Below are 10,233 nucleotides of genomic sequence, written 5' to 3'. Positions count from 1 at the left end.
ACCTCGAAATAACTTGAACGTATCGAGAATAACAACGTGAATCTTCTGAGATAACTTCGGCACTCCAGAACAAATGAATAGCGCGATTTTTTTGATTAAGAGGTACACCGGCATGGGAAAACATTTGAAACAAGGAAAGGGATATGATCAACACCAAAAGCTTGAATGAATCCACCGGAGAAGATAAAAGAAACGAAGAATGATGAACTTGAAGCTCCATTAGTATCTTCCTGAGAATCACCAGATAAGAATATTGACGGAAAAGAATGGAGAGACTTCACATCCATAAAAAACATACTTGATTAAGAAATCTGAGTCCTTGAAGAAACAAGGGTGGGAGGGTGGGAAAACAAAGGAAACTTGGGCAGATGGAACAAACACCATTGGGAAAACTAAGATGTGGTCTTGCGAATGTTGAAATGATCGGATCCACTTGAAGAGAAACACGCCGGTTGGAAAAAATGGCATGACCATCTCGATGATCGAAAAGGATTAGCATTCCCATAGAAATATGAGAACACCATTTAGGAAAAGGTATGGATTCAACACTTGACATTAAAGCAACTTGAATACCACAACTCAAAACAAAACAAAGGATTGGCTTGCAAAATAAGTCGGAACAAACATATGATAGATCCCATATCGTATCATGTGTCTGTTGGAAAGATATTCTAGGAGCTACTAGAATTCCCACTTATAAACTCCCGAAACTTTCTGGTTATGCAATCAGGTGTTGGGGATACAGGGGAAGCTATCTCACCCAACACTAGCAAATCCTACATCCAGTTGTTATCATCCTTTAACACATAACCAAGAAACCTTCGGAAATCATTTACCTCAACCTTCGAAAAGCATCCGTTATACGAGTTTTGGAAATACTCCCGAACTCCCGCCCTAGTACTGGGTGGCGTCGAGGTTATCTCACCAACAACTGCATGAAGGAGATTTTCGATGTCAGCGAGCTCAGGTATTCCAGAACTTCAACGTTAAAATTGTGACGACAACACCTCGGAGCTCAACTCCCCGGGACACTGCCACAACCCCTAAATGTCAGGAGGCACCAAGAACAATGTTCTCGTCACAAAACCATCGGAACGATTCCAAGATACCCGCGTGATCCTAAATTTTTTAGTGAAATTTGAGAAGAGAAGAGTCAAAACTCTACGTCAGGAGGCCTCACCAGAGCGACGAAGGGACTGAGGAGTAAAAAGAATCCTACTCTCCGATATATATAATCCTATAAGACTCAAAACTTTTTTCTAGACTCAAGAACGCCAATGATTCGATCAAGCAGGGGGCTCCTAAGTCGGGGAAGGCTCTGATTACCAACTTGTAACACCCACGATGTGGCTATATCTCCCACGTGTCGGAGCACGACTTAGAGGCATAGCCGCATAGTAGGCATGTGGCAAGAGGGGTAATCTTTACACATCCCATGTACTGAATAAGAAAGGAATAAAGAGTTGGCTTACAATTGCCACTTCACATAATACATAAATATAGCATTACATCATCCAGATACAATCAAGGTCCGACCACGGAACCAAATAAAGAAAGACAACCCCAAATGCATAGATCCCCGATCGCCCCAACTGTGCTCCACTACTGATCGAAAGGAAACGAAACAACACAACAAACACGATCTTCATCGAGCTCCCACTTGAGCTCAGTTGCGTCATCTGCACAGGCATCATCGGCACCTGAAACTGTTTGGAAGCACCTGTGAGCCACGAGGACTCAGCAATCTCACACCCTCGCGATCAAGACTATTTAAGCTTATGGGTAGCAAAAGGTAGTGAGGTGGAGCTGCAGCAAGCACTAGCATATATGGTGGCTAACTTACGCAAATGAGAGCGAGAAGAGAAGCAAAGCACAGTCGTGAACTAGAAGTGATCAAGAAGTGATCCTGAAACTACTTACGTTCAAACATAACACAAGAACCGTGTTCACTTCCCGGACTCCGTTGAGAAGAGACCGTCACGGCTACACACGCGGTTGATGCATTTTAATTAAGTTAAGTGTCAAGTTCTCTACAACCGGACATTAACAAATTCCCATCTGCCCATAACCGCGGGCACAGCTTTCGAAAGTTGAAAACCCTGTAGGGGTGTCCCAACCTAGCCCATCACAAGCTCTTACGGTCAACGAAGGATATTCCTTCTCCCAGGAAGACCCGATCAGACTCGGAATCCCGGTTACAAGACATTTCGACAATGGTAAAACAAGACCAGCAAAGCCGCCCGATGTGCCGACAAATCCCGATAGGAGTCGCACGTATCTCATTCTCAGGGCACACCGGATAGGTCAAGCTACGAGTAAAACCAACCCTCGAGTTGCCTCGAGGTGGCCCCGCAGGCTGCCCGGTTTGGACCAACACTTAGACAAGCACTGGCCCGAGGGGGGGGGGTTAAAATAAAGATGACCCTTGGGTTGGCCGACCCAAGGGAAGGGTAATAGGTTGTTAGGAAAATGTAAAACCAAGGTTGGGCCTTGCTGGAGGAGTTTTATTCAAAGCAAACTGTCAAGGGGTTCACATAACACCCAACCGCGTAAGGAATGCAAAATCAAGGAACATAACACCGGTATGACTGAAACTAGGGCGGCAAGAGTGGATCAAAACACCAGGCATAAGGCCGAGCCTTCCACCCTTTACCAAGTATATAGATGCATTAATTAAAATAAGAGATATTGTGATATCCCAACAATAACCATGTTCCAACATGGAACAAACTCCATCTTCACCTGCAACAAGCAATGCTATAAGAGGGGCTGAGCAAAGCGGTAACATAGCCAAACAACAGTTTGCTAGGAAAGGTGGGTTAGAGGCTATAACATGGCAAAATGGGAGGCATGATAAAGCAATTGGTAGGTATCGCGGCATAGCAATAGAGCGAGCAACTAGGAAGCAAAGATAGAAGTGATTTCGAGGGTATGGTCATCTTGCCTGCAAAGTTCTCCGAGCTGACGAAAAATGGATCCTCGTGAGCGTACTCAACGGTTTCCTCGATCACGTAATCGTTTCTCGGCTCTACCCAAGGCAAGAGCACAAGCAAAGGAAACAACAATCAACCATGGTGCAATGCGCAAGCAACATGATGCAAAACATGGCATGATATGAAGGATGTGATATGCAATGCATATGCGTGCTCCGGAAGTAAAAGATTGGTCAAGGCATCAACTTGGCAAACCAAGTACGCCACTGGAAAGATGAGTTGATTTCAGTCGAAATCGATATGAAGATCACCGGAATCGGATGCACGGTTTGCAAATGGCACAAAACAATAATGGCACAATTCTGCTATTAACAGCATGATGCCATCTAGAATGCAACAAGAAACTAAGCTACTGCACTCCAACATAGCAACAAAGCATATGGCTGTCATCTACTCAAGATGCTTGACAAAAGAACAGCACTGAGCTACGGCTAAATCACACAAGAGCAGGTTCAAACAAGCATGGCAAAAGTGCAAAAGATATCAGCTTCACAGACTTAGTGAAAATAACATGCCAGGAATTAACATCAGGAAGAAAAGTTTAGAGCAAGATATCAACATGCTATAGAGTCATATCATAGCAAACAAAGGCATGGCATGAATGTACTCAAAGCATATAGCAAAAGTCCCTTACTGACCATAAGCCAAAAAGGATCATAAGATATGATGGCACCCATGTAAACATAGCAAGTTTCGTTAACAGATTCAGACTTGGCAGAAAAACTGGACATGGCATAAACAGTATTATGAAGGCACGTTTGCGAGCTCGATGCACTCAACACAAGGCATTGCATGACAAACTAAGCGTACTCCCAGCAAGAATACAAGTTCATGAAGCTAACCAAAGCAAGAACAAACTTATAGCATGCATGGATCAACTACAACAACCTTGGCAAATTGATTAACACGTACACAATCTGCCAGGAACATTTTATAGCAAAAGTAGAGCAAGATTGAGTCATTCTAGGGTATTCCATAATTGTAAACAAGGGCATGGATGGATAGATCATGACTATATGCCCAAATCATCCTTATTGAACATACTCAAAAGAAGCATGGATCTGTCTGAAACAACATGAATACATGGCATAAAAATAACAGCAAGGAAATGACTTGGTGAAATTCTAAGTCCCTGAAATCAGCAATATCACGAGAGCTACTTTGCATGCTTGTGCTAGTCACCACATTGATCACAAAAATACATCTCACACACCCCTGTAAACATGGCGTGGCATAGCCCAAAACACATGTAAAGCTCATACTCATATGCAACACACAATAATCATGGCAAAAATGACAAATGCTCAAGATCTGCTAAGAATCAGCACCTAACATTTCATAGTACTCTTGCATCAACTATTTGGGCATCAAGATGGACACAAACAAGCATGCCACAATGGAATGAAATGAAGAGCACAATCAGATGAACATTTTGATGTATCATGCGCATGAAATGAAGCTACGATGATGAAGTTATGGCATGATGAAGTATGCATGAAAACGTCGCAGATCTGCGACTTGGAGAAAAATTAGACCTCGCAGAAAGTCAACGCGGGACGAGGGCGAGCGGGACGAGGAGATTCAGGACGTGGGGAGGTGTTTGCTTCGTCTCCCGGTGGATCTGATCCACTCTAGCCCAGATCCGACTCCGGCGAACGTTCCGGCGACTCCGGCGGGGGCGCGGAACACGAGGAGAGGCCGGGACCGGAGAGATCAGAGACGGGGTGACCGGATCCGGGGTCGGGGTCCGCGATGGGCTTCCCCGGGCCGCGCGGTAGTAGGACGGCGGCTGACAGGTGGCGAGCTCCGGTTGGACACGGACGGTGGCGCGGACATGTCCGTCGGCGCGAAGAGGAAGATGTCTAGGGTTTCATCCGCGAAATTTTCGAAGGAAGACACACACACACACACACACACACACACACACACACACACACACACACACACATATATATATATATATATATAGGTAGAGGGAGGTAGGAATGTCCAAATGAGGTGCGGTTTTCGGCCACGCGATCGTGATCGAACGGTCGAGAGGATGGAGGGGGTTTGGATGGGTTTTGGGCCACTTTGGAGGGGTGTTGGGCTGCAACACACACGAGGCCTTTATAGTTCCCCGGTTAACCCTTGGAGTATCAAACGAACTCCAAATGGCACGAAACTTGACAGGCGGTCTACCGGTTGTGTACCAAGGCCGCTTGGCAAACCTCGGTCCAATCCGAGAAAGTTTAACACCCGCACATGAAAAGAGGCAAAAGGGGACGCCGGAGGACGTAGGAGTGTCGGATTGCAAAACGGACAACGGGGAAAATACTCGGATGCATGAGACGAACAGGTATGCAAATGCGATGCACATGATGACATGATATGAAATGCATGACACGCAAACAAATGACAAGGCAACAATAGTGAATAACTGGAATACACCTGGCGCAACGGTCTCGGGGTGTTACACATGCACATCACGTACACACCCTCATGGGCATGGTGCCCCATGCCCACTTTCCCCCCACGCCACTACCTAGCTTACATACTAAGCTACCATGCCCACTCCACATATATATAAGCTAGCCATCCATCCACTCCTCACTCCGACACGCCATATTCATTTGGCCACAAACCATGGCCATACTTGGCCACTAGAGCCTGCCATACGCATGCATATACGAGATCAGATGCCCTTGGCACTGATCTCAGATACTGCTCTAGGAGCACTTTGTACTGCCAGATGTACACCCCACATATATATCCAGACATGCAGGAGTAGGGGGCATTATCTCTCCGGAGAGCCCCGAACCTGGGTAAACCAGTGCGTGCTACTCGCATACCCGTCCCCAAATATTTCGGCAGCAGTCTTGCCCTCACACTCAAGCCACCATGTGGCATCTGTCGTCTCGCAACCCCCCTGTGAGAATACCACGACATCAACCTTCATCATGGACACCGCATGATTCCTCTACTTCCACACGTTCTGCTGCACCGGCACCTCCGTCAGCTGCCACCTCCAACCATCATACAAGAAAGCAGGCACAACCACCACTATCTGCCAAGAGCACACCTTTTGGGCCTGCACAGAGCTCTTCTTCATCCAAGGCATCAACAGGGCAAACACATGATATTATTTGTCGTCGTTGCAAGGGTGGAGGTCGTTATGTGAGAGAATGCCCATCTAAGCGTGTGATGATTGTTACTGAGGATGGTGGGTATGAGTCCGCTAGTGACTATGATGAGGAGGCTTTGGCTCTTATTACAAGTGAAGAACATGGTGGAGATGATTCTGATCATGAGACGCAATACATGGCTGCTGAAGATGCTGACATGTATGAATGTTTAGTTGCTCAACGTGTTTTGAGTGTGCAGGTTACACAAGCTGAGCAAAATCAGAGGCATAATTTGTTCCATACAAAGGGAGTTGTGAAGGAATGTTCTGTTTGCGTCATCATAGATGGAGGGAGTTGCAACAACTTGGCTAGCATGGAGATGGTGGAGAAGCTCTCTCTCACCACAAGACCACATCCACATCCTTACTACATCCAATGGTTCAACAACAGCGACAGGGTTAAGGTAACACGTACTGTTCGTGTGCATTTTAGTATCTCTACATATGGTGATTATGTTGATTGTGATGTGGTACCTATGCAAGCATGTTCCTTATTACTTGGTAGACCATGGCAATTTGATAAAAAAATATGTACATCATGGTAGAAACAATCAGTATACTCTTTTTCATAAGGATAAAAATATTACTTTGCTTCCTATGACTCCCGATTCCATTTTGAAAGATGATATTAATAGAGCTAATAAAGCAAAACAGGAGAAAAATAAGAGTGAAAATCAGATTGTGGCAAAAGAATTTGAGAAACAAATGAAGCCTTATAATAAACCATCTAGTGTTGCTTCTGAAATTAAATTGAAAAGTGCATGTTTACTTGCCACCAAATCTGATATTGATGATCTAGATTTCAGCAAATCTGTTTGCTATGCTTTTGTGTGCAAAGAGGCATTATTTTCTTTCGAGGATGTACCTTCCTCTTTGCCTCCTGCTGCCTGATACGTCCATTTTGCATCATGCTTTTATATCGATATTTATTGCATTATGGGCTGTTATTACACATTATGTCACAATACTTATGCCTATTCTCTCTTATTTTACAAGGTATACATAAAGAGGGAGAATGCCGGTAGCTGGGATTCTGGTCTGGAAAAGGAGCAAATATTAGAGACCTATTCTGCACAGCTCCAAGAGTCTTGAAACTTCACAGAAGTCATTTTTAGAATATATAAAACATACTAAGTGCAAGAAGTTCACCACGGGGCCACACCCTTCCCATGAGGGTGGGGGGCGCGCCCTACCCCCTGGACGTGCCCCCTACCTCATGGGCTCCCTTGTGGCCCTCCGATGCCCATCTTCTGCTATATGGAGTCTTCCGATGAGGAAAAAATCATAAGCAAGCTTTCCGGACGAGACTCCGCCGCCACGAGGCGGAACCTTGGTGGAATCAATCTAGGGCTCCGACTGAGCTGTTCTGCCGGGGAAACTTCCTTCCGAGAGGGGGAAATCATCGCCATCGTCATCACCAACGATCCTCTCATCGGGACGGGGTCAATCTCCATCAACATCTTCACCAGCACCATCTCCTCTCAAACCCTAGTTCATCTCTTGTATCCAATTCTTGTCTCTAAGTCCGGGATTGGTACCTGTGGGTTGCTAGTAGTGTTAATTACTCCATGTAGTTGATGCTAGTTAGCTTATTTGGTGGAAGATCATATGTTCAGATCCTATATGCATATTAATACCCCTCTATTTATGAACATGAATATGCTTTGTGAGTAGTTACGTTTGTTCCTAAGGACATGGGAGAAGTCTTGCTATTAGTGGTCATGTGAATTTGGTATTCGTTCGATATTTTGATGAGATGTATGTTGTCTCTCCTCTAGTCGTGTTATGTGAACGTCGACTACATGACACTTCACCATTATTTGGGCCTATAGGAAGGCATTGTGAAGTAATAAGTAGATGATGGGTTGCTAGAGTGACAGAAGCTTAAACCCTAGTTTATGCGTTGCTTTGTAAGGGGTTGATTTGGATCCATATGTTTCATGCTATTGTTAGGTTTACCTTAATACTTTTGTTGTAGTTGCGGATGCTTGCAATAGAGGTTAATCATAAGTGGGATGCTTGTCCCAGTAAGGGCAGTACCCAAGCACCGGTCCACCCACATACCAAATTATCAAAGTACCGAACGCGAATCATATGATCGTGATGAAACCTAGCTTGACAATAATTCCCATGTGTCCTCGGGAGCGCTTTTCTCTATATAAGAACTTGTCCAGGCTTGTCCTTTACTACAAAAAGGATTGGGCCACCTTGCTGCACTTTATTTACTTTTGTTACTTGTTGTTCGTTACCAATTATCCTATCACAAAACTATTTGTTACCTATAATTTCAGTGCTTGCGGAGAATACCTTGCTGAAAACCGCTTATCATTTCCTTCTGCTCCTCGTTGGGTTCGACACTCTTACTTATCAAAAGGACTACGATAGATCCCCTATACTTGTGGGTCATCAGACTCTTTTCTGGCACCGTTCCCGGGGAGTGAAGCGCCTTTGGTAGGTGGAATTTGGTATGGAAAAATTTATATAGTGTGCTGAAATTTACTATCACTTGTTACTATGGAAAGTAATCCTCTGGGGGGCTTGCTCGGGGTATCTTCACCCTGACCAGAAGATCAAAGATTTTCTCCTCAACCTACTGAACATACTGAAAATGAAAATGTCTACTTTGAGATTCCTTCGGGTATGATAGAAAAACTGCTAGCTAATCCTTTTGCAGGAGACGGAACAATACATCCTGATGAGCACCTAATAATGTGGATGAAGTTTATGGATTATTTAAGCTTGCAGGTGCGCCCGATGATGTTATTAAGAAGAAGGTCTTCCCTTCATCTTTGAAGGGAGATGCATTGACATGGTATAGGCTATGTGATGATATGGGATCATGGAACTACAAACGATTGAAATTAGATTTTCATCAAAAGTTTTATCCTATGCATCTTGTTCATCGTGATCATTATAAGTGACAGTCTTTTCTTCAACTTTAATTGGTGCAACTACTTTTACTTCTATGGGAGGATGATATTTACAGGAGGTGTATAGCTTCCATCAGAAGTTTTACAGGAGGTGTATAGGTGTATAGGTTCTAATCGTGATCGCAATTCCATCAGAAGTTTTACAAGAGGTGTATAGGTTCTAATATATATAATTTTTGGCCTCGCGAAGGAGAAAGCATCGCTCAAGCTTGGGGGAGGCTTAAATCAATGTTATATTCATGCCCCAATCATGAGCTTCCAAGAAAAATAATTATTCAAAATTTATATGCTCGGCTTTCTGATAGCAATCGCACCATGCTCGATACTTCTTGTGCTGGCTCTTTTATGATGAAGACTAATGAATTCAAATGGAATTTATTGGAAAGAATTAAACACAACTCTGAAGATTGGGACCTCGACGAAGGTAAGGAGTCAGGTATGCCACCTAAGTTTGATTGTGTTAAATCTTTTATGGATATTGATATTTTCTGTAAATTTAGCACTAAATATGGACTTGACTCTGAAATAGTAGCTTCTTTCTGTGAATCTTTTGCTACTCATGTTGATATCCCTAGGGAGAAGTGGTTCAAATATCATCCTCCCATAGAAGTAAAAGTAGATGCACCTATTAAAGTTGAAGAAAAGACTGTCACTTATAATGATCCTATTATTCCTACTGCTTATGTTGAGAAACCACCTTTTCCTGTTAGGATAAAAGATCATGCTAAAGCTTCAACTGTGGTTCGTAAAAGCAATATTAGAACCTATACACCTCCTAAGAAATTAAAGTTGAACCTAATATTGCTATTGTTAAAGATCTCTTGTCTGATAATATTGATGGACATGTTATTCATTTCCATGATGAAACTGCTAGAATTGCTAAACCTTGTGCTAACCTATGGTAGGTATGCCTGTTATTTCTGTTAAAATAGGAGATCATTGTTATCATGGCTTATGTGATATGGGTGCCAGTGCCAGTGTTATACCTCATGACTTATACAAAGAAACTATGCATGATATTGCACCTGCCGAGATAGAAGATATTGATGTTACAATTAAACTTGCCAATAGAGATACTATTTCACCAATTGGGATTGTTAGAGATGTTGAAGTCTTGTGTGGGAAAACTAAATATCCTGCTGATTTT

Source organism: Triticum dicoccoides, chromosome 2A (genome assembly GCF_002162155.2).
Source record: "Triticum dicoccoides isolate Atlit2015 ecotype Zavitan chromosome 2A, WEW_v2.0, whole genome shotgun sequence".
NCBI classification, from domain to species: domain Eukaryota; kingdom Viridiplantae; phylum Streptophyta; class Magnoliopsida; order Poales; family Poaceae; genus Triticum; species Triticum dicoccoides.
The sequence above is the reverse complement of the archived record's forward strand: the minus strand, read 5'-3'. Positions refer to the sequence as shown.